We start from the raw sequence: 26,057 nt of genomic DNA on the forward strand, positions 1-26,057 counted from the left end.
TCAGATGATCTTGTACGGTCCGAAATAGCAACACAAAAGCTTCTCGCTCAGTCCTCGTCGGCGTATAGGGTCTAAACCCAAACACGGTCACCGGGCTGGTACTCGACGAAGCGTCGTCGGAGGTTGTAGCGTCGGCTGTAGTAATCCTGCTGGCCTTGTCTGTGGTGTCTTGCGTCGCTGACAGTCTCAGCATGTCTTGACGTAACGGGCGACTTCGGCGGTCAGACGCGGCCAGTAATACCTTTCCTGTATCCTCGACAGTGTTCGGGAGAATCCGAGGTGCCCAGCGGTTGGATCGTCATGTAGGGCGTACAGTACTTCTGGGCGCAGCGCTGATAGAACAACAAGAAGGTAGCTGGTGCGGACTGGTGAGAAGTTCTTCTTTACGAGCAGGTTGTTTTGTAATGTGAACGAAGACAATCCGCGCTTAAATGCCCTAGGTACTACGCCGCTGTTTCCTTCCAAATACTCAACGAGGCCTTTTAGCTCCGGGTCTGCTTGTTGCTGTTTAGTGAAGTCTTCTGTGCTTATTATTTCGAAGAAGGCGTCGTCATCCTCATCGTCTTTCGGCGGGGGATCGATGGGGGTGCGTGATAGGCAGTCGGCATCTGAATGTTTTCGTCCGGACTTGTAGATTACCGTGACATCATATTCTTGCAGTCTGAGGCTCCACCTCGCCAGCCGTCCTCAAGGGTCCTTTAAGTTAGCTAGCCAACACAACGCGTGATGGTCGCTGACGACTTTGAATGGCCTGCCATATAGGTAAGGGTTGAATTTTGCTGTAGCCCAAATGATGGCGAGGCATTCCTTTTCAGTTGTAGAATAATTGCCTTCCGCTTTTGACAGTGACCGGCTAGCATAAGATACCACCCATTCATGTCCGTCTTTCTTCTGGACTAGGACGGCACCGAGGCCAAGACTACTGGCGTCAGTGTGGATTTCGGTATTGGCGTCTTAGTTGAAATGTGCAAGTACCGGCGGTGACTGCATGCGTCGTTTTAGTTCTTGCAGCGTTTCCCACTTGAACTCGACATCAGATTTGGTTAGATGCGTTAGCGGCTCAGCGATGTGTGAAAAGTCCTTGACAAAGTGCCCGTAGTAGGCACACATGCCAAGGAATCTATGCACTGCCTTCTTGTCGATGGGCTGCGGGAACTTTGCGATGGCAGCTGTTTTCTGTGGGTCAGGGCGTACTCTGGATTTGCTGATGACGTGGCCTAGGAACAGAAGCTCATCATAAGCGAAGCGGCACTTTTCTGGCTTCAGAGTGAGCCCTGATGATTTGATGGTCTCTAGTACTGTCGCAAGCCGCCTAAGGTGATCCTCAAAATTTCCGGCGAAGACGACGACATCATCCAAGTAAACAAGATAGGTCTGCCACTTCAATCCTGCTAGCATCATGTCCATGACATGCTGGAATGTTGCAGGCGCCAAGCACAGTCCGAATGGCATGACCTTGAACTCGTAGAAGTCGTCTGGCGTGATGAAGGCAGTCTTTTCGCGATCTCTCTCGTCGACTTCTATTTGCCAGTAGCCAGACTTGAGGTCCATCGACAAGAAGTATTTTGCGTTGCAGAGCCGATCTAATGCGTCGTCTATCCGTGGAAGGGGGTATACGTCTTTCTTCGTGATCTTGTCCAGTCGACGATAATCGATGCAGAAACGTAGGGTTCCGTCCTTTTTCTTTACCAGGACAACAGGAGATGCCCACGGGCTTTTCGGCGGCTGGATGATATAGTCGCGGAGCATTTCGTTGACTTGTTGCCTAATAGCTTCACATTCTCACATCGAAACTCGGTAAGGGCTCTGGCAGAGTGGTTGAGCGCACTCTTCGGTTATTATGCGATGCTTTGCAACTCGTATTTGTCGAATCTTCGATGAAGTCGAAAAGCAGTCCTTGTATCGTCGGAGAACACTTCTGAGCTATTGCTGCTTGCTCATGGGGAGACTTGGATTTACGTCGAAGTCTGGTTCGGGGACTATGGTCGGCGGGGCAGATGCGGCAGAATCTGAGAGGACAAAGGCATTGCTCGTTTCCACAATTTCCTCGATGTACGCGATTGTCGTGTCCTTGCTGATGTGCTTGAACTCTTGGCTGAAGTTGGTTAGCATCACTTCCGTTTTCCCTCCGTAGAGTCAAGCGATCCCTCTTGCGACGCAAATTTCACGGTCTAGCAGTAGACATTGGTCACCCTCGATGACGCCTTCTACGTTGGCAGGTGTTTTGGTGCCGACGGAAATGACGATGCTAGAGCGAGGTGGGATGCTGACTTGACTTTCGAGTAAGCTTAAGGCATGGTGACTACGAGAGTGCTCCGGCGGTATCGCTTCATCTTCAGACAGGGTTATCGACTTCGAATTCAGGTCGATGACTGCGCCAAGTTGGTTTAGGAAGTCCATGCCGAGAATGACGTCGCGTGAACGTTGTTGGAGGATAACGAAGGTGGCAGGGTAAGTCCGGTCATGAACGGTAATTCTTGCCGTGCAGATTCCAGTCGACGTAATCAGGTGTCCTCCAGCGGTCCGAATTTGAGGGCCTTCCCATGCAGTCTTAACCTTCTTCAACTGGGCGGCGATGTGTCCACTCATGACGGAGTAATCGGCCCCTTTGTCAACTAAGGCGATGACTGCGTGGCCGTCAAGAAGCACGTCGAGGTCGGTGGTTCTTTGTCTTGCGTTACAGTTAGGTCTTGGCGTCGGATCACGGCTGTGTCGCGTTGACCTGTAGCTGGTATGGGACGTCGTCAGGTCATCTTTCGTCGTCGTATTCTTTGCTTTCACACTTCGTCGGGACGGCGGCATGTCGTTATGCCGTCGAGGTAGTTTCTTCGGCGTCTTCGTCGGCGGCAGAGGATCTTCGTCAGTTCGACGAACAGCAACCGCACCTCCATCGGTTGCTGCTTTTAGTTTTCCAGATATGGGCTCGCTGACTGGCCCCGGGCTGGGCCAGTGTATGGACGGCGCTGCGGCGACAGGTAGCGTACGTCCTACGGGACGGTCGTCGAGAGTTGCACGAGTGGCGGCTAGGTAATCGGCGATGTCACGTGGGCACTCCCCAAGCTGTGGACGCGGCGCGTTGACGGTGAACCCTCTCAGTCCCAAGTCGCGGTATGGGCATCGGCGGGACACATGGCCGGCTTCTCCGCAGTGATAGCAGAGTGGGCGGTGCTCGGGGGCTCGCCAAATGTCCGTCTTCCTGGCGTAGGTGCGCTGGGCGACGGGTGTGCGTGCTGGTGAAGGCGGCGGTGGACAACGGAATTGCGGCGTTACAGGGCTCTGGCGTCGTCACGGAGGGGGGCCTTGACGGCGTGCGACGGCTGCGTAGGTCATCACTTCTGGCTCGGGCTGCTGTAATTGAGGTTGCACCTCAGGAACCCCAAGCGATCGCTGAACCTCATCTTTCACGATGTCGGCGATCGAGGCCATTTGAGGCTGCGACGAAGGCAGGACCTTGCGCAGTTCTTCGCGCACAATGGCCCTGATGGTCTCTTGAAGGTCGTCAGAACACAGTCCTTGGATGGCGTACTGCGACGTGAGACCCTGGCGGTTATATTGCCGGGTGCACATCTCCAGAGTTTTCTCGATCGTCGATGCCTCTGCAGAAAACTCAGCTACAGTCTTCGGTGGGTTACGAATAAGTCCGGCGAAAAGTTCTTGCTTGACGCCCCGCATCAGGAAGCGGACTTTTTTCTCCTCCGACATTTCCGGGTCGGCGTGCCGGAAAAGACGGGCCATCTCCTGCATGAAGATCGCGATCGTCTCACTTGGCAGCTGCGCTCTGATTTCTAGTAGAGCTTGGGCTCGCTCTTTTCGCACCACGCTTGTAAATGTTTGCAAGAAGCCACTTGGGAACAGGTTCCATGTCGTTAAGGTGGCTTCTCGATTCTCGAACCACGTCCTGGCAGCGTCTTCCAATGCGAAGAAGGCATGTCGCAGTTTGTCGTCGCTGTTCCAGCTGTTAAATGCAGCGACCCTCTCATACGTCTCGAGTCTGGTTTCCGGGTCCTCGAATGTTGAACCAGGGAACGTCGGAGGCTCCCTGGGCTGCTGCAGCACGATGGAGGATGCTGGGGCTGCCATTGTGTTTGCCTTCGCCCACAATCTTCTTGGTCTTCTCAGGTAGAAGTCCGTGGTCCGGGAGCAGCTGTTGAAGACGGCGGCTTGCTCGATGGTTCGGGACTACATTGGTGTTCTCTTTGTGGTCCGGGCTTGGATCACGGCTTGTCGGGGACGTCTGGTACATGAACGAAAAGCACCTCCACCAGATGTTACGTGGTAGTGACGGTGAAGAAAGCAGCCAAACTGGGAAAGACGAAACTAGCGTTTTATTGGGTGAACTTGTGCCCTCAAAAACAGGCTACACTCAAAGAATGGCAACAGCAGCTAACACAGTCAGCGATCGTTGATAATCTGATCAGTGGGTCAAGTGCGTCGGCTTTTATAGATCAGTCATCGAATGTTCCAGAGTAACCGCTGGGACCCGCATGTCTTCCACAAAGTTCTACACTATTCACGTCGCGCGTACATGCAATCAGATTACACAAGTTACGGTGAAAGACAGTGGACGGAACCATCGATAACATTCCAGAAACTTCTTTTACATGCAGGCACATCCTGCACTGTGCGATAACATTTGTTAGGCGGTGAGAAGTGGTCGCCTGATAAAGATAAAGAAGTACACGTGTCAATATGTTTTGTTACAAGCTGTTTGTCGGTTCCAGTTGTTTGGCGCATCACCTGCATTTTTTCAAAATTCCTAAATTATTTTCGTTGACTTATAAAGTGATAACTTGTTAATTATAACTTATAACTCATGTAATTGATTGTTTTTATATTTGTTTATATGTTGTGCCTTTCTATCCTGAGCACGCAGGGGCATCTGCGTCAGCAGGCGTTTGGTGTGTTGCGACATCACATACCCAAGCACACAAAGGTTGGACCCTCGCGCATCTAAGCATGTGCGGCTTAGCCGTGTCTGGGGAAAGAGGGATCCTGGGGGTTGAGTCGATGCCGGGTTTTCGGACGGCTAAGGCCCCCCGGCGGAGGCAACACGCCTCTTTGGCCTCTGCTTCACATAGACGGCACCTCCAGGCTGACCCACCTGGGGGAAACCGGCAGTCGCCTTTTCCTGTCTTCCTCTCCGATCTTCATCTTTCTCTCTCACTTTTAATCTTTCCTATCCGCTCCTCACTTCTTATCACTTCCTAGTTTCCCGGCGGCAAGAGTTACCTTGTGTGGCTAGCCAGTCTTGGTTATGCTGTATTTGGTTATAGCAGTGATGTACGGCTGGTGTAGGCAGAGCTTCTCTTGAAGGAACTTATGTCATGTCCCCCTGTTGGGCTCCATGGTGGGTGGTTGGCATCGCTGCCGAAGATCCCATCAATACTTATGCAAAATGCTTTTCCTAAACTCCCTGATCGCCCTCAGAAACGAGGGCGCACCGAAGATGTCTTTCAGTTTTTCGGACGCCAAGTCCACAACTTCCCACGTTTCCATCTAGTTCACTCGGAAAAACCTGACAAACCAGTATGCGCCATTTCACCGTCTTTGACTGATGTTTTTGGTCCCGGTTATAAGGCGACGAGGATGGCAAGCGGTGATCTCCTCCTGGAGCTCCGTGATCAGAAGCAATACGAGAAACTGCCGAAACTAGTGTCATTTGGGGAGACTCAAGTAACAGTAACCCCGCACCGTACTATGAACACCACCCGCGGCATTGTGTCGGACGATGACTTGCTGGAGCTGACTGAGGATGAACTCTTGGAGGGCTTTGGTGAACACAATGTCATAAAAGTTAAATGAATTAAGATGAGGCGGGATGGCAAAGAGATCCAGACCAAGCACCTTATACTCACCTTTGGCTCAAGGGTCCTTCCTGAGTCCATTGAGGCCGGTTATATCAAACTTCGTGTTCAGCCATACGTGCCAAATCCCCTCCGATGTTTCAAATGCTAGTGTTTCGGCCACAGTTTGCAGAGCTGCCGAGGCCACCCAACTTGTGCGAAATGCTGTACCCATGAACACGCCTCCGAATCTTGTGAGAACACTCTCCACTGTGTAAACTGTGATGGGGAGCATGCCGCGTACTCGCAATTGTGCCCATCCTGGAAAAAAGAAAAGGAAATTGTTACAATCAAACTCAAAGAAAACATAAGTTTCAAGGAGGCACATAGGTGGGTTTCATACCTGCCCAAGAACACCTTTGCCGATGTGACGCGTCAGGGGGCAGCGACACAACGGCTTCTGGTGGCTGTCCGACCCACAAGCAGTGAGTCGGCAGTTACGCCATCTGTCCCCATGGCGGTTGCAGCTAGCGCTGCTCCGCCACCCCAGAAGAAGGGACCATCGATCTCCGGGCAGGTGGTATCAAAGGCCTCGTCCAACGTGCCGAGGCCTTCACGTCAAACACAGCGCTCTTGGAAGAACGCGTTTCCAGCGCCTCGCAAGAGGCGATGGACACAACAACCAACCAGACGGGGCCACCAACGTTAGGAGCGGCGAGCCTCTCTTGACCGCTCCAAAAAGACAAAATTTGCGTCACAACGCCTCCAAAGGGCCATGAGCTAATCCTCATCTCTTAAACACACAGCACACAACACATTTTTATAATGAAGACACAAATACTACAATGGAATGTACAAGGACTTCTACATAACCTCGACAACATTAAAGAACTCGTACATGAATATAGTCCAAAGGTGCTGTGTGTTCAAGAAACACATCTCAAACATACGCAAACTAATTTTCTCCGACAGTGTGCTATTTTTCGTTAAGACCGCGATGACACTGTCATGTCGTCCAGGGCGTGGCTATTATAGTTGACAAAGGTGTTGCCTGCTGGGAATTAAAACTCTGTACGCCCCTAGATGCAGTTGCTGTCTGATAGGTGTTGTTTAACAAGCTAGTCACTATTAGCTCTATATACATTCCTCTGAATTACCAACTTCACAAAACAGAATTTCGAAACTATATAGGTGAACTTCCGGCGGCCTACATAGTTGTTGGCGACTTAAACGCACATAACACTTTGTGGGGAGACTCTCGTTGCGATGCGAGAAGTCACCTAATTGAAAACTTTTTCTCTTCTTCAGGAGCATGTATAATTAGTAAGAAAGAGCCAACGTACGACAGTGTGGCACATAACACGTACTCATCCATAGACTTAAGTATAGTGTCGAGTACACTAATTCCGTATCTTGAGTGGACTGTTCTGAAGAACTCATTTGGGAGTGACCACTTTCCAATTATTTTAAACCTAACCAAACAGGATGGATGCTCGCCACATTTTTCGCGATGAAACATGAACTCAGCCAAGTGAGAACTGTTCCAAGAGCTGACATATTTAGGCGGAGATAACATCGCTGGTTGTATTGTAGATGACACTGTGACATATCTAACAGGTTTTATTATCGATGCTGCAACTAAATGTATCAAGCAAACTAACGGAGTGGCAAGTAAACGTCGCATCCCATGGTGGAAAGCCGAATGTCGGAAAGCACGACAAAATCAAAATAAAGCCTGGAGATTGCTTCAAAATTGTCCAACCGCCAGAAACCTTATTAATTTCAAACAAGTCAAGTCACAATTCCGTAGAACACGTCAACGTGCAAAGAGAGAAAGTTGAGATAGGTACATCTCTAGTATAAAGTTGTACACTGATGAAACAAAAGTATGGAATAGGGTAAATAAGTTAATAGGTTGGGAGTCACATCCCTATCGTTAGTAAATAGCCAAGGTGGTAGCCTGGAAAATCAGGCGAATTCTCTAGGCGAACACTTTCAATATATCTCGAGCGCATCGCACTATACAGAAACATTTCTAAAACTCAAAGAACGCAAGGAGCAGCAGCCCCTAAACCGCAAAGGGTCATTGAGTGATGCTTGCAATTGCCCATTTACTTTGGCGGAATTTAAGGCGTCTCTCGCTTCTTGCCACAACTCAGTGCCAGGTGGCGATCGTATCATATACGAAATGATTGGGCACCTACACCCTGAAACACTGGAAACACTCCTATTTCTTTTCAATACCATGTGAAAGGCAGGGTATATTCTATCGTTCTGGAAAGAAGCTATAGTCATCCCCGTACTTAAACAAAGGAAAAACCCGGCCTTAGCCAGCAACTACAGGCCAATAGCGCCAGCAAGCTGTCTGTGCAAAGTTTCTGAAAACATGTTAAATCGGCACTCAATCAGCTTCCTAGAAAGTAAAATAAAAAAAGTAAAAAAAGAAAGTAAAGTTAAATGCACTTAATCAGCTTCCTAGAAAGTAACAACAAACTGGACCCCCTTCAATGTGGTTTCCAAGAGGGAAGGTCGACAATAGACCACCTTGTCTGCACTGAGGAAAACATTAGAGATGCGTTCATTCATAAGCAATTTTTACTTTCAGTATTTCTAAACCTAGAGAAAGCGTACAACACAACATGGCGATTTGGGATCCTTAACAATCTTTCCGCAATGGGCGTCCGTGGGAACACGTTAAACACAATTGAAAGCTGTCTAACCACACTTTTCGCGTAACAGTTGGTAATGCTTTATCTAAATGATTCACCCAAGAAACTGGTGTTCCGCAAGGGGGCGTACAATTGAATTGAATGCTTTATTTTCAACAGACCTAATACAGAGCCTGCTAGAGGGGCAGAGGCTAAAGGCTTAAAATGCCTGACAAAGGCCTCTGACCCTTTACAGTTTGGCAAGCAGTTTTAGGCAAAGATGACAGTCACGCTTTCATCACAGAACAAATGAACAAAAAAACACGGAAAAAACACACAGAACATAACCATGCATGTCTATATGCATGTCTGCATGTCTATATTACTTACATAATGTATGAAGTACATATATAGATTAAACATACATTTCACGTGTGTTTATTTTTTTATTATGCAACTGTATTCATACAACATACGAAGATATTTGTACACACATACATATTGCACACGTTTGTATATTTACACACACACCAAAGGAAACCAAATAGTAAGTGGATAAAAAACCACAGCAAACATTATTGCCGAGAGTATTTTAATTCAGGAATGATTATAAAATTTTTTATGTTATTTTTGAAAATATTTATAGTGGTACTGAAATTCAATTTTTTTCCGACCTTATTTAATACATCAGCTACCTGATATTCCATTTTTTTGTCATCCGTATTCAGTTCTTATCTTGGGAGTGCGTAAATTTTGGAATCTTAGACAATAGCTAGGAATTATTTCATCTTTTGTGTATATTTTGTTTTTGTGTAATAATTGCAATAGCTTGAAATAATATTGATACGGAACAGCCACCACAGCGTGGCTGCACTGAGGAGGAAGAAGACGAAGTGTGCCCGCTGGTTATAGCGTTGCCATATTGGCCTCCGTTAGCTCCTCTGTAAATAAATTGTAAATAGCATTGGGCATCAGCTACACGTAACATTAATTCGGTGGAGACAGACGTTCCCCGTGCCGGTCATGAAGTTCCGCAGCAGTCACAACGGCGACAGTGCAACTTCGGCTCCTGCTGGTGGCACTTCATCTACGCAAGCATCTCCGCCTGCAACCCCGACCTACGTCGCCGTTTCCACTCCTCGGGATTTTGGTATTTTCACCGAAGTCGGCAGTCCTGATGTTGATGACTGGTTCCGCTTATACGAACGTGTCAGCACCAGTCACAAGTGGGATCCGACTATTATGCTTGCCAACATTCTTTTCTACCTCGACGGAGCTCCACTGGCATGGTTCCAGACTCACAAAGAGGAGATCTTGAGCTGGGATTTCTTCAAAGAGAAGCTCTGTGACCTTTTTGGCAATCCTTTCGGTCACTATGTCAATGCCAAGAAAGCCCTTGCCACATGTGTATAGACGTTGACCGAGTCCTACATGTCGTACATTCTCGACGTCTTAGCCCTTTGTACCAAGGCTGAGCCGAACATGTATGAGGACGATAAGGTTAATCACGTCCTTAAAGGCATTGCTGACGATGCCTTCAATTTACTGGTGTTTACTAACGTCAACAGTATCGATACAATCCTGAAGGAGTGCCGCCGTCTCGAGCATGCTAAAAGCCGTCGGGTATCCCAGCACATCACGCGACTTCTCAACACAGCTCCTACATCATCTTGTGACAACCTCTTCCACCAACCGTCGCAATGTGACAACTTGACCCACATCATTCATCGTGTGGTTGAAGCAGCACGACCGCGGCCCTTTCATTCCCGTCGCCTGATCATTCTCCGGTGACAATCTCCTTGATCCAGGCCCTCGTCCGTCAAGAGTTGTCCAATGTTGGCCTGCCATCCATTCATTCCGTACGCTTGAAACCTTTTTCTACACGCACTTCCCCACCCTGCTCTTCTTACTCCTCTTATGGACAGCGCAACCCCTCCGAATGGCGAACCGTGGACAACAAGCCGATCTGTTTTAACTGCCGACACATTGGACATGTTGCTTGCCACTGCCGCAGCCGCTGGACTTCTCGGACGCGCTATTCTCCTGATCACCACTCTCGTACCTCTAGCGCATCCTTTTCTTTCGCTCCTTCTATGCCCACCCCATCATCGGACCCGACTCACCATTGCTGAGAGACACACCGTCGCCCTCTTCACCGTCATCGAGCATTGTCCTCACGAACTCATTCTCGGTCTCAATTTCCTTGCCAATCATTCTGCCCTCATTGACTGTTCGGCCGGCTCACTTTGCCTTGACTTGCCTCTTCTTGCCGACCCTGTGGACCCGCCTCCAAGCCATTTGACCTACATGGATTTGTGACGTTATTGATCACTGGAAGGGCGCCACCACGTCGGCCAATAAAAAGGCACGCATGACTGGGCTAGTCAGAGCGTAGTGCGCCCTCGACTGGCGTGTTGTCCTTCACTCGTGGCTGGGAAATGTTCCCAGCCCGGATTATCACAACTGGTGCCAAGCGATAAACCACGGTCACGTCTGCATTATCCACCCCCCTGTATCGGCCGTGTCTGTTGTGGGGAAGGTGGAACCATTCGACGCAGGTATGTCAGATTGGATCGAGTGTAGTGAACGGGTGGAACTGTACTTGGTAGCGAACGACATCGCTGAGGCAAAGAAGACTGCTGTGTTTCTGACGTGCTGTGGATCAGAAACGTACTCGCTCCTGCGGAGCCTGCTAGCCCCTACGAAGCCTGCCAACACCACCTTGGCTGCAATTTTCAATGCTCTGAACAAGCACTACTCACCAAAGGTATCGGAGTTTGTGGCCAGTTTCAAGTTTTTTTCTCGACACCGGCGGGACGGAGAGTCAGTTAGCGACTTCAACGCATCACTAAAGAAGCTTGCCGATGACTGCAAGTTCGCATCGTTTTGTGAGCGAATGCTGCGGGACCAAATCGTGAGCGGCATCAACGATGTCACAATGCAGACTCGGCTGCTGGAAATGACATATTTGGAGTTTGAGATCGCAAAGAATACCGTCATTGCCATGGAGGCAGCACAGAAAGATTCCCGTGCATTATGTACTCAGCTACCCCAAGCGACGCCAGTACAATCCAAGGAGTCTGCGAATGTTGTGAAAACCAAGCAGCAGGCAAATGGGTCTTGTTTTCGCTGTGGGGGGCAGCATCGGGCACGCCAATGCCGTCACGTGAGTACGTAAGTACGTCACGTAAGTACGAGCAGAGAGGTCATCTGGCTAGAGTATGCCGGTCAAGCACATCACAGACTGCAAAAGCGGGGTTCCGGAATGGACCGAAACCTGTCCACAACCTGGACGACGAGCTGGCAGCGACGAAATACAGGCCGGAGAAGGAGGGAGCATACGACCTATGGACGCTTCAAGCGGCCGAGCCAGAGCCAATGCGTGTTGAAGTTTCCATCAATGGGGTGACGTTGGACATGGAGCTTGATACCGGTGCCAGTGTGTCAACTATCAGTGAGAGGAAGTTTATCTAGCAGTTTCCCTCGGTGAGACTGGAGACATCGGAGGTCCAGCTCAGAGGATTTTTTGGCGACACGAAGCCGGTGGTAGGTAAGTTCGTGGCAACCGTGAAGCTCGGTGAGAACGAATGTGTGCTGCCTTTCTTTGTCATGAACGGTCCGTGCCCAACGCTGTTCAGAAGAAGTTGGATGAAAGAATTTCAGCTCGGAATCAGCAAGCCAGAAACAGTCAATGCGGTGGCGTCCATGGAGGAAGTGGTGAGTCAATTCCATGAAGTATTCTCGGAGGGACTGGGCACCCTTGACGTCATGACCGCCAAGATTACCCTGCAAGGGGGTGCTAAGCCAAGATTTTTGAAGCCACGGGTCGTCCCATTTGCGCTACGAGACAGAGGTGCTGAGGAGTTGCAGAGGATGGATCATTCCCGTAGTAAAGCGGCATGGCCGCGTTCGCCTGTGCGGCGACTTCAAGATGACAGTCAACCCAGTGATGGTGCTGGAGTCGTACCCAATCCCTCGCATCGAGGAGCTGTTTGCAAGGCTAACGGGGTTGCTAAGTTTACAAAGCTCGACCTGAGAAGTGCGTACCAGCAGGTTAAGCTGCACGAAGACTCTAAAAAATTTGTCGCCATCAACACCCCAGAGGGCTTGTACCAGTTCACCTGACTTCTGTTTGGGGTGTCGTCAGCCCCGGCTTTATTTCACCGCGAGATGGAGAACCTTCTGCACAATCTTGACCATGTCACGGTATACTTTGACCATATACTGGTGACCGGCGCCAATGACAGCAACCATTGGGCTAATGTGTGCCGAGTCATGGAGCGACTGAGGAGAGCCAGGCTGCGGCTGAAGCTTTCTAAATGCAAGTTCCTGGTACCTAAGGTGGAGTATCTAGGGCACGTCATCAGTGCAGCCGGTCTTCAACCGAACCCAACCAAGACCGAAGCTGTGCTGGCAGCGCCAGTGCCTCGGAATGTGAAGGAGCTACAGAGCTACTTGGGCCTGATCAACTTTTATAGGCAATTCATGCCAAACCTGTCTAGTGTGTTGCAACCCCTGAACCGGTTGCTGGGGGCAGGGGCCCGGTGGTGCTGGACGTCTGAGGAGGAGCAAGCTTTCCAGAAAGGCAAAGAGCTGCTTACGTCCGCTAGAGCTTTAACACATTTTGACCCTGCAAGGCCAACTGTGCTGATCACAGATGCTTCACCTTACGGGCTGGGGACAGTCTTGGCACAGCGCGAGACATTGAGGAAAGAGCGTCCCATTGCTTTTGCGTCTAGAAGTCTGGTGGCTGCAGAAAAGAACTACAGCTAGTTGGACAAGGAAGCGTTAGCATTCGTGTTTGGGGTCACGAAGTTCAGACAGTAGTTTGGGGTCATCCGTTCGAAGCCGTCACTGACCACAAGCCACTACTAGGTTTGCTCGAGCAGACAGACCTGTCCCAGAGTCCTGCTCTCCCAGGATGCTATGATGGGCCGTGCTGTTGTCTGGTACCGATATACACTAAGCTACAGGTCTGGTAGCCACATAGCACATGCGGACGGACTGAGTCGCCTGCCACTTCTCACAACAGAGTTTCCCATGGACTGCCCTGCTGACATTTTCATGCTGGCGGGAGTATACCCGCGAACACTGTCGTCAGCTGCTGTTGCTGATGCCACTGCCTGAGATCCAGTGGTTTCGCGAGTGAGAGAAGCCTTGTGGACTGGCCGTCAGCTGGACATAGGACCTGAGGGAAACCCTATGAAACACGGTTCCCCGAGATGAGTGTGCAAGGGAAGTGCGTGCTCTGGGGCAACCGTGTGTTGGTCCCTGTGTCACTCCAGGGTGACGTCTTGAGGCTGCTTCATGAGGGCCATCCAGGGATATCCAAGATGAAAGCTGTAGCGCGGAGCCATGTATGATGGCTTGCAATGGATGACGATATTGTTGCTGCCGTCCAGGGGTGCCCAATGTGCCAGGAGCAGCAGCAAGCGTCACGGCCAATACCCGTCATGCCCTGGCCGTTCCTGGACAGACCCTGGTCAAGACTTCATGTGGACTATGCTGGGCCATACCAGAACACTTATTTTTTTATTGCAGTGGATGCATTTTCTAAATGGATTGAGGTGTTCTAAGTTTCTTTGCCATCTGCAGAAGCCACCATTACGTGCTTGAGAGTCATGTTCGCGAACCAAGGGTTACCTGACATAGAGGTGTCCAACAATGGTCCAGCACTTATTAGTGACGTATATGCAACATTCTTGAAGAATAATCGGTTGAGACGGATGCTGGTACCGCCATACCATCCAGCATCTAATGGCACTGTAGAATGTGCCGTTCCGACCATAAAGCGGAAGTTGCAGAAGGCTGGTCCTGGGGACCTTCGGGCACAAATTGCATGGTTCTTGCTGACTTATCGATCGACACCGCATGAACTCACGGGATGCAGTCCCGCAGAGCTACTGCTGGGACGAAAAATGAAGACTGCAATGCACCTGCTCCGATCGGATCTAAGGGCCACCATACAGCAAAAATAGCTCAAGCAGAAGATCAGATGCGACCAGCGAACGAAACCTCAGATTCAGGGACTGCCTGCGGGTCAGGTATTCACCAGAAACTTTCGGCCAGGGCCTGCATGAGTGCCGGCTGTGGTCACAGCTCAGGGAGCGTTTTCATCGGACCTCCAACTGGCAGACGGACAACGATGGATGCGCCATCATGATCATCTCCGGCAAGCAAACCCGCTGCCCCAGGCTGAGCATAACCAACTATCCAGCACAGTCACGCACCCTGACGTTCCTGGACCCAGTCCTGACATATCCAAGCCGGCAGGGCAGATTGGGGTACCTGACTTGTCAGATCAGAGTTCTGAAATCTCCTGTCCAGGGGTATCAACTGAGGAACCAAAGCAGCCAAGGGCTCCAGAAGGTGCAGCATCTCCTCGTCAAACACCTGTCACCATGCCTCTCCGACGGGGCACCAGGGTTTGTCAGCCTGTACAGTTCTACTCCCCATAACTCAAGTGCTGCCATTGTTACACTTAATCACCTTATAATTGTTTGGGTTTTTTAGTAACTTAGGGTGGGAGGGATGTGACGTTATTGATCACTGGAAGGCGCCACTGCGTCGATCAATAAAAAGGCATGCATGACTGGGCTAGTCAGTGCGTGGTATGCCCTCGACTGGCGTGTTGTCCTTCACTCGTGGCCGAGAAATGTTCCCAGCCCAGATTATCACAGGATTTTATTCACCTACCGCCTCACTCTGTGACACACGTCGACTTGTTGTCCTCACCAGCTGTAGCTGACGGCAATTTTGTGGTCGCACCAATTCCGGCTTCACACATGGTGTTGCCGTGCCGCACACTGTGCTGACAATTACTGGCAACCCCACCTGCCTTCCCCTTGTCAATTTTGCACTAACCGCAGAAGTTCTGCCTCAGGGGATCTCATCGGCTATAATTAGCGCTTTGCAGGCTGATGAGATCGAGCCATTCACAGTGGAAGATCATTACAGCTCAGCCCATACCGTGACGTCATCGCACGGTACTGACGTCGACATTGAGAAGATGGTTTCCTCTGACCTTACACCTGCTCAATCTGAAGCTCTTTGCCGCGTTCTTGAAGGCTATCGCGACATTTTTTACTTTGACAATCGACCCTTAGGTCAAACGTCCGTCGTGACCCATCGCATAGATACTGGCGATGCGAACCCTATTCACCGACATCCATATTGTGTTCCTGCGTCGGAACGAGCTGTTATCCAACAGGAAGTAAAAAAGATGCTTGAAAAAGACATTATCGAGCCTTCCTGTAGTCCCTGGGCTTCTCCCGTCGGACTTGTCAAAAAGAAGGATGGAATGTGGCACTTTTGTGTAGATTATCGGCACCTGAACAAAATCACAAAAAGGACGTGTACCCTTTTCCATGTATTGATGACGCTCTAGACTGCCTGTACGGTGCCACCTATTTTTCTTCTATCGACTTACGGTCCGGCTACTGGCAGATATCCGTCGACGACATGGACCGAGAGAAGACTGCATTTATTCCCCCTGACGGCCTTTATCAATTCAAGGTGATGCCTTTCAATCTCTGTAATGCGCCCGCCACCTTCGAACGAATGATGGACTCTTTGCTTCAGGGGTTCAAGTGGTCCACCTGTTTGTGCTATCTGGACGACGTCATCGTTTATTCGCCCACATTTGACACGCATCTAGACCGTCTTTCAGCGATTCTTGACGTGTTTCGCCACGCCGGTCTCCAGTTGAACTCATCAAAATGTCACTTCGCTCGCCGCCAAATCACCGTCCTTCAACACCTCGTGGATGCCAGAGGCGTGCGACCTGATTCGGACAAAATTCGCGCCGTTACGAACTTTCCTATTCTGAAGCCTACCAAGGACGTTCGTAGTTTCGTAGGGCTGTGCTCTTATTTCCGCCGCTTTGTGAAGGATTTTGCGATCATCGCACGTCCCCTTACCGACCTCTTGAAGAAAGACGCTCCTTTTTCTTGGGGTCCTGGCCATGCCGCATCTTTTTCGCAGCTCACTACTATCTTTACCACGCCTCCCATTCTGGCCCACTTTGACCCGTGTGCCTCAATGGAAGTTCGAACTGATGCCAGTGGTTATGGCATAGGAGCAGTGTTAGTACAACGCCAGCATAGACATGATCGCGTTATAACCTATGCCAACCGACTTCTATCACCCACCGAGCGCAATTATTCAATCACATGGCACGAGTGCCTCGCTCTTGTGTGGGCTATTGCAAAGTTTCGTCTATACTTGTACGGACGCCCATTCTGTGTCATCACTGATCACCACGCTCTCTGCTGGCTATCCTCGCTCAAGGACCCCACGGGACGACTCGCTCGCTGGGCGTTACGCCTGCAAGAATATACCTTCTCCGTGGTATATAAGACGGGACGCTTGCACCAGGATGCCGACTGTTTGTCCCGCTACCCCGTCGACGAACCAGCTGACGCGGACGCCATCGCTTGCGTTTTCTCTGTGTCCCAGTTGCTTCAAATCGGCAACGAGCAACGCCGCGATCCTTCATTATGAGCTCTCATCAACCGTCTGGAGTCAACGCCTGGCGACGCCTCTCTCCAGATGTTTCTCCTCGAGGAGGGGACATTATACTGCCGCAACTTCGATCCACATGGCCTTGACTATCTGCTCGTCATTACATCACACCTGCGTTTGACTGTCCTCCACCAACTTCACAATGCTCCCTTGGCTGGACACTTGGGCGTCTCGCGCACATACGACCGTATAGGCCGTCGTTTCTTTTGGCCGGGTCTCGCCCGCTCCATGCGGCGCTATGTTGCCACTTGTGAGTCCTGTCAGCTCCGGAAGAAGCCCTCCACACTTCCAGCTGGATGTCTCCAGCTGATCGACATCCCACCCGAACCCTTTTTTCATGTTGGTCTAGACCTTCTTGGACCACTTCCTCTCTCTGGCTCCGGAAATAAATGGGTCGCCATCACTACTCATTATGCTACGCGGTACGCAATCACCAGAGCCCTCCCGACAAGTTGTGCTACTGACGTTGCTGACTTTCTTCTCTATGACATCATTTTAGTGCAAGGTGCTCCACACCAATTAGTCACTGATCGTGGCTGGAGCTTTCTCTCGGCAGTCGTTGAGGACATCCTCCGCTCCTGCTCGACAAAGCACAAGTTCAGCACGTCCTACCACCCACAGACCAATGGCCTCACGGAGCGCCTCAACCAGACCATCACCGACATGCTTTTGAAGTACGTTGCGGCCCACCACCACGGCTGGGATCTTCACTTACCATATGTGACGTTCGCGTATAATTCATCGCATCACGACACCGCCGGCTATTCACCATTCTTTCTCCTATACGGCCGAGAACATGCGTTGCCCTTGGGCACTTTGCTGCCCTCGGCCACACGTTCAGCCACTGAACATGCCCGCGACACGATCGCACATGCCGACCACACACACCAGCTCGCCCGCACCCGTCTCGAGGCCTCACAGGAGCATCAGAGAGGCCTCTATGATTGCCACCATCGCAACATACACTTTTTTCCAGGTTCTCTGGTGCTTCTCTGGTCACCCATTCGACGTGTGGGCCTTTCCGAAAGGCTACTGTCGCGCTACACTGGCCCATACCGTGTGGTGCGACAAGTGACCGATGTCACGTATGAAATCATCACCACCGACCTTTCAGCGTCATCGTCAGCTGCAAGTGACATCGTTCATGTGGCGAGACTAAAGCCATACCACACACACCTTTCACAGCGGATGTGTAGATTAAGCACCGGGACGGTGCTCCTACTACTGGGGGTGATGCTACAGAACAGCCGCCACAGTGTGGCTGCACTGAGGAGGAAGAAGACGACTTGAGCCCGCTTGATATAGCATCACCATTTTGGCCTCCGTTAGCTCCCCTGTAAATAAATTGTAAATAGCATTGGGCGTCAGCTACACGTAACTATTTAACTGGTCTGCCTGCAGTATATCATGTTTTATAAATAAGGGAGCCGTTCTTAAATCTTGCACTTTACCATAATAATTTGGAAAGACCGTAAAATCTTTTTTTGAAGTATAACAAGCTTGTTGTAATTTGTTTTTGTGGTGGTACCCCAGACAAGTAAACCATATGTAAGTTTCGAATAGAAAAGAGAATAATAAAGAGCTTGATTTAGCCTGAGTGGTATTAGGTGGGTTATCCTGTACAAACATCCAACTGTATGTGCTAAATCTGAAATGAGATAATTTATATGTGTAGTCCAACTTAGTTTGTCTTGAAACCATACCCCGAGAAATTTTTGTTTTTCAACATGTTTAATTAGGCTTTCTTCAAATTTTAGCATTACGTTTCTGTATAATGGTTTGTTGGTAGGACGAAATATCATGTATGTAGTTTGGAGGCATTTAATGTCAGCTTGTTCCGTTTTAGCCATCTGGATAGATTAAAAAGATATGCATTGGCATCGCGTTCAACTGTTGTAAAGTTATGGGAGGAAAAAAATATATTTGTGTCATCTGCATACATGATGATGTCAGAGGTACCAGGGATAGAGACAATATCATTTATAAAGATGATAAATAATAGTGGCCCAAGTATGGAGCCCTGAGGGACGCCTTGTTTTATTTTCATTTCCGTTGAAAATGCTCCGCTATTCTTTACAAGTTGAAAACGATCACATAAGTAGCTTCTGAGAAGGTCAAGAGCAATGCCTCGGACTCCATACCTGGATAACTTGTTCAGTAATAAATCCAATTGTATAGAATCAAAGGCTTTCCTGAGGGCTAGAAACAGACCAAGTGTATATTCCCTATTCTCCATATTTTCGATGATTTTGCCTTTGATATTGTTATGGGGATGTTGCACGTCTATAAAAACTGTATTTACAATTTACAGGATGAGTCAGAATAGTTAAGATGGCTGACCACCAACAACATGCAGCAGCCAGCATGTCTGATCTTCTTCTTTCTCTCTGTTCTTTCATCCTTCCGTAACAGGACCTCTGGGTGGCGAAACGCCATCTCAGCGCGTGGCAGGTGAATAATTGCGAGCGAAGTATGGCTTCAGCCACGAAACATGCACGATGTCAACAGGAGTCGGACCTGAGGATGCATCAAACTGTAGCGGTGCAATCTCGTAATTTACGTCGTTAACTTGACGTAGGAGTTCATGAGGCCCTGTGTAGCGAGAGAGAAGCTTCTGGGAGAGGCCAACCCGACGACATGGTGACCAAAGGAGCACCCAAGCACCTGGCGCAAACTTAACATCGCAAAGGCACCGGTCATAACGCTGTTTTTGTATATGCTGCGAGGCTAATAAATGAGATCGGGCGACTTGACCTGCCGTGTGAGCACGATCGATGACTTCACGAGCATACTCAGTTGCAACACGTGGCACAGAAGGGAAGATGGTGTCAAACAGCAGTGTGGGGTCGCAAGCATACAAGAGGTAAAAGGGTGAATATCCTGCAGTGTCTTGTTGGGACGAGTTATATGCAAATGTCACGTAAGCCAGCGTGGCGTCCCAGTTGCGGTGATCGTTGGAGATCTACATCGACAGCATCTCTAGGATTGTTCGGTTGAGATGTTCCATAGGACCGTTCGTTTGTGGGTGGTAGGCGGTGGACAGCTTGTGCTCAGTGGCACAAGAGCGGAGGAGGTCGTCGACAACTCGAGACAAGAACGAGCGGCCGCAGTCTGTAAGTAACTGTTGAGGTGCACTGTGTTGGAGAATGACGTGAGGGAGACAGTCGGCGACGTCACTTGTGCAGCTAGTCGCCAACATCTTTGTTATCGCATAGCATGTTGCGTAATCAGTAGCGACGGCGATGCATTTGTTCCCTCTAGTCATTGGAAAAGGGCCAAGCAGGTCAAAGCCTACTCAAAAGAACAGTTCAGAGGGAACTTCAATGGGATGGAGACGTCCAACAGGTGCCAGGGGAGGTTTCTTCTGGCGATGACACAATTCGCAAGTTGCAACATAACGACGCACAGAGTGGTAGAAACCTGGCCAGAAGAACCGGCATCGTACGCGGTTATATGTACACAAAACTCCAAGGTGTCCTGCCGTTGGTGCATCGTGAAGTTGTTTGAGAACGACGGGTTGGAGATGATGAGGAAGGACAAGGAGCAACTCAAGGCCGTCAGGGTTGATATTGCGTTGGTAGACGATGCCGTCATGTAGCACGAACATGCGGCACATGCCGTCGGTGCTGCCAGATGGCAGTCCGGTGATGATGGACTGTAAGGATGCATTGCATTGTTCAGCGCGCATGTGGGTCATGTCAGTCAAAGCCATCACGCAGGTCACCGGATCATGCGCAACAGGATCAGGAGGATCCACAGGGTGATGCGAGAGGCAGTCAGCATCCTTGTGGAGACGTCCAGTCTTGTAATGGACACTAAATGAAAATTCCTGGAGCTGCAAATCCCAGCAACCAAGCCGTCCAGTCAGGTCCCGTAGGGAAGACAGCCAGCCGAGCGCGTGGTGGTCTGTGACGACCAAAAATGTGCGGCCGCACAAATATGGCCGGAACTTGGTGACAGCCCAAACTAAAGCCAAGCACTCCCACTCAGTGATGGAGTAATTTCTCTCAGCAGGTGATAGCAGGCGGCTGGTGACGGTGACGTTGGAGGCGGCAACAACGTTGATCCTGCATGCTCACCGTCATTCCTGGTGTGGACGGTGATGCGACGTCCACTGTGGAGCTCCTTTTCCAGCCATGGTACCCCGCACCTACACCAATATGTTACGGGGATGTTGCAAGTCTAGAAAAACTTCATTTACAATATATATACAGGATGAGTCAGAATAGTTAAGATGGCTGACCACCAACAACGTGCAACAGTCAGCATCTCCGATCTTCTTCTTTCTCTCTCTTCTTTCATTCTTCCATAACAATATTTACTAGAGCCTGCTTAGTTAATTGGTACTTTCGAAAACCATATTGATTTTTTGCTATTAGTTGATGTTTTTCAAAGAATACCAGGAGTCTTTCATAAATAACGGCTTCAAAAATTTTTGATATTGTGGGAAGTACAGCTATGGGACAATAGTTCGATAAGTTGTTTACACCACACCTTTTATAGATTGCAGTAACTTTCGCCGTCTCTAACTGGCTTGGAAAAATGCCTTTTTCCAGCAAAAGATTAACAATGTGACTGAGTACCCCACAAATTAATGGCGCAACCAATTTTATTTCAGCTGGGAATACTTCATCGATCCCTGGCGCTACATTATTCTTTAATTGTTTTATTACATTTGATACTTCTACCAGGTCCGTAGGTTGTATGTAGATAGATTGAAAGATTGTATTTGCATTGAGAGCGCAATCATCGCATTCTGTTTAACAAGAAGATATATAAGAACCGGCGTTAATAAAGTGAGTATTCATAGCATCAGCAAATCTTTCCTCACGCAGTGTTTCTTCATTTATGGTAAGCTCCTCACAGACATTAGTAACTTCTTTCCTTGAAGCGAGTTCACCATAACCCATATCGTTCTTTGGTCGTTGTAAATTCTTTCAAACATTTTCTCTTAATATTCATGCTTTGCTTTTTTCAGATCGGATGTTAGGGCATTTCGGTATTTTTTGTATAGTTCGAATTTATCATGTGCCCACGTGCCACAAAGTCATAATACAACTTATTCTTTACTATGATACGATAATATAAATCTGAGGTAACCCATGGCTTCCTTTGCTTTCTTTTATTTCTAGAGGATATTTTTACTGGAAACGCAGCAGCATAAGAAGCGCGAAGCAACTTTATGAATGTATCATACGCATCGTTTACATTTTCTTTGCAATAGACGTCGTGCCAATAAATTTCTTTAACTATACGAAAAAACTTTTCCGTCGTTTCATCATTTATTAGTCGCTCAGTTGTCAGCTGTTTAGTTGGTTGGCTGTTTTTTTCTGGAGCAAATGAAGTAAAAAATACAGGGAGGTGATCGCTTAAGTCATAGGAAAGAATCCCAGTTTTTTATTCGCATGGGTTTATATTCAAAGCACAAATATCTAGTACTGTTGCACTGTGCATAGTAATCCTGGTTGGTTTTGTGATGTAGTTTGTTAAACCTACTACATCAAACTCTTGCCTTTGCTTCGTGTTGTTGACAAATTCGACTTCGCCCTGCCATCTGCTAGCTGCCTGGTTAGCTCAGATGGTAGAGCGGCTGCCCCGGAAAGGCGGTGGTCCCGGGTTCGAGTCCCGGACCAGGACGAATTTTTCTTCAGCTATGAGACTTTTCTTTCGAGGAACCCGTATGGGTTTCCTTTGGAGCAATTGCTACGAATGGGTGGATGTCTGATTTTCCCTTTATTCAGGTAGGTAAACCATAAGTGGAAAAAACAAGTTCTAACTTTTTCGGTCATCTGAAATGAAATCTATGTTGGTGTCGCCCATAATGACACAAGGACTATTAGAAGAAGTAATGTGTCTCAAGTAATGTGTCCAGAAATTCTTAGAAATTATTTTTATGCCCCTGGGGTGGACGATAAAGCGCAATAATTAACAACTTGCTAATGCGCATACTTAGACACTCAGTGTCTGCGGTCATAACTGATATGTGTTCAAGGATCTCATGTGATAAAGTAACCCTGAAATAAATGGCTATTCCACGACCTTTTTTTCCATCATGACAGAGGTATTCTGAACGGTTGCCTGAAAGTGTGGTGCGTGTGCTTTATCTGTTATCCAATTTTCCGTAAAGATTAAACTGTCAATATCAGAAGATATGGACGAGAGCGAAACTGCAATATTATCTGCTTTTCCTTTTATGCTTCTGCAATTTATGTATATTATTGTAAACCCATTTTCTTTTGTGGATAACTCACTGTCAAATTCATTGACAGTATAATATCTGCAGTTGTCGATCAGTTCAGCCATATGTAATATAAATAGTACATATAATAAAAAAAAAGAACGAAAAAAAGAAAGCAAGACTATTCCTACTCGCTGTGGATTTGCTCCAAATCTGGCATATCAGTGATGTGGATAACAGGGGATTCCTCATTTTACCGTGCAAGCACCCTGCCTCCGAACGTCCATACAAATTTCCAGTGTGCTTCATTCATTTTGTGAATTGCAGCCGCAAGCAAGTTTTCATTTTTAGGTTTCAAGTGCTCATTTACAAAAATTGGTCATCGTTCTTCCATACCACACAGAGAGCTGTTGAGCCTTTGCTTCCTACTTTTCGACAGCAGAGCATTTCACTTGCTTCTTCTAACAAAGCGCACAATTATATTGCTATGGAACAGTATTTGCGATGACGAAGAGGCAAGCAGGGTGAAGACCACGACGACGATTAGAGGCTAGCGTGGGCTGTTGCCTCTTGGCCAAGTGCGGCGTATTGCCTTGTAAATATACTTGTATATAGCTTTTCGTCGGCGTCTTGCTACGTAACATATCTGGTGAAGGTGGACGTTCCCTGTACCTCCTCACGGAGCTTCGCAGTTGACGGCACATCGAGCCTTCCTTCATGACTCCCGGCGACGACAACTTGACTCCGCCGGCTCCGATACCTGCTGCCACTTAGACGACCTACATCACTCACCCCGCTCCCTGTGATCCTGGCGTATTCTCAGGCAAAGATGGGGAAGACGTCGAGGATTGGATCAGCCTGTACAAACACGTCAGCTAGCAATAACCGGTGGGACCCTACTATCATGCTCGCCAACGTAGTCTTTTACCTCGGTGGTACACCTCGAGTATGGTTTCGGATGCACGAAGATGAGCTCACCAGTTAGGATTCGCTTAAGCAAAAGCTCCGAGACTTGTTCGGCAACCTCTACGGTCACCAACTTGCCACGCAGAAAGCGCTTTCCGGCCGTGTGGAGATGTCAACAGAGCCCTACGCCACATACATTCAGGACGTCTTGGCTCTGTGCCGCAAAGTTGACGCACACGTGACTGAGTCCGACAAAGTCTCCCACATCCTCAAAGGCATTGCCGATGACGCCTTCAACTTGCTCGTTTTTAACAACGTGGTGAAGGTGGAAGGCGAAGGGGAAGAATTGGGGATAAGAGTTATGGTGAATACTTTAGTAACTTGCGATTTGCTGATGATATTGCCTTGCTTAGTAACTCAGGGGACCAACTGCAATGCATGCTCGCCGACCTGGAGAGGCAAAGCCGAAGGGTGGGTCTAAAAATTAATCTGCAGAAAACAAAAGTAATGTTTAACAGTCTCGGAAGGGAACAGAAGTTTACAATAGGTAGTGAGGCACTGGAAGTGGTAAGGGAATACATCTACTTAGGACAGGTAGTGACTGCGGATCCGGATCATGAGACTGAAACAATCAGAAGAATAAGAATGGGCTGGGGTGCGTTTGGCCGGCATTTGCAGATCATGAACAGCAGGTTGCCATTATCCCTAAAGAGAAAAGTGTATAACAGCTGTCTCTTACCAGTACTCACGTACGGGGCAGAAACCTGGAGGCTTACGAAAAGGGTCCTACTTAAATTGAGGACGAGGCAACGAGCTATGGAAAGAAGAATGATAGGTGTAACGTTAAGGGATAAGAAAAGAGCAGATTGGGTGAGGGAACAAACGCGCGTTAATGACATCTTAGTTGAAATCAAGAAAAAGAAATGGCCATGGGCAGGACACGTAATGAGGAGGGAAGATAACCGATGGTCATTAAGAGTTACGGAATGGATTCCAAGGGAAGGAAAGCGTAGTACAGGGCGGCAGAAAGTTAGGTGGGTGGATGAGATTAAGAAGTTTGCAGGGACAACATGGCCACAGTTAGTACATGACCGGGGTAGTTGGAGAAGTATGGGAGAGGCCTTTGCCCTGCAGTGGGCAAAATCAGGCTGATGATGATGATGATGATGATGATGATGATGATGATGATGATGAAGGTGGATGCAGTTATAAAAGAGTGCCGCCGCCTGGAACTCGCTAAAAGCCGATGTATCGACCAGCAGTTTGCCCGTGTGCCCGACACCCCAGCAACATCTTCCTGTGCCAACGCTCCTCGTCCCAACACTGCCGATGTTACCAGAATCGTCCGGCGTGAGATCGAGGCCGCCTATCTGGCTGCCTTTGACTCCAGCCCCTCCAATGCACCTGCAGTCACCGTTTCCCTGATCCAGGCAGTTGTCTGCCAGGAGTTCGCAAACATGGGTCTTCACACTGTCTGCTCGGCCAATCGCCCTGATACCCACCCGGCTTCTTCGATTCCGTCCCATCTCGCACCTTCTTACCCGCCACGTTCCTGCAACCCGTCTGAATGGCGCACTGCAAACGACAAGCCCATTTTTTTTCACTGCCATCGAATCGGGCACATTTCTCGGCTCTGTCGCAGTCGCTGGAGTTCCCCGAACCGGTCTACTTATACTGCCTGCTCTCGCCCCCCAGGTGGCCCTTCTCGTCCCTATGCTGCCCGCTTCGATAATGCCGCCACAGATTCTCCTACGCCGAACTGCCCCTATTCTCGTTCGCCTTCGCCCCAATGACGACAATCTTGCTCCCCCTAGCCCCATCGCTCCTACTCGCCGACTCCCTTCGGACGCCGCTCCCAGCTGGAAAACTAGACGATGCAGCGCCTCGAGGTGATGCTGCATTACTCCCTACGCCACCAAATCCTCTACTGACATTGTCCACTCTTCTGAACCTTCTTGACGTGCAAGTTGATGGTGTTTCTGTATCTGCTCTCATAGACACTGGGGCGCATTTGTCGGT

The 26,057-nt window shown here is 49.0% G+C and overlaps 1 protein-coding gene and 1 non-coding gene across 4 annotated transcripts in view; both read left to right on the forward strand.

The window, feature by feature from the left end:
* LOC126536818 (CUE domain-containing protein 1) overlaps positions 1–26,057 on the forward strand; it is a 106,654-nt gene that overhangs the window by 31,123 nt on the left and 49,474 nt on the right. The gene's annotated exons all lie outside the window — the stretch shown is intronic.
* Positions 22,518–22,592, forward strand: TRNAS-GGA (transfer RNA serine (anticodon GGA)). The gene has a single exon. It is a non-coding gene; the product is annotated as a tRNA-Ser (tRNA).

Source organism: Dermacentor andersoni, chromosome 3 (assembly GCF_023375885.2).
Source record: "Dermacentor andersoni chromosome 3, qqDerAnde1_hic_scaffold, whole genome shotgun sequence".
In the NCBI taxonomy this organism is placed as follows: domain Eukaryota; kingdom Metazoa; phylum Arthropoda; class Arachnida; order Ixodida; family Ixodidae; genus Dermacentor; species Dermacentor andersoni.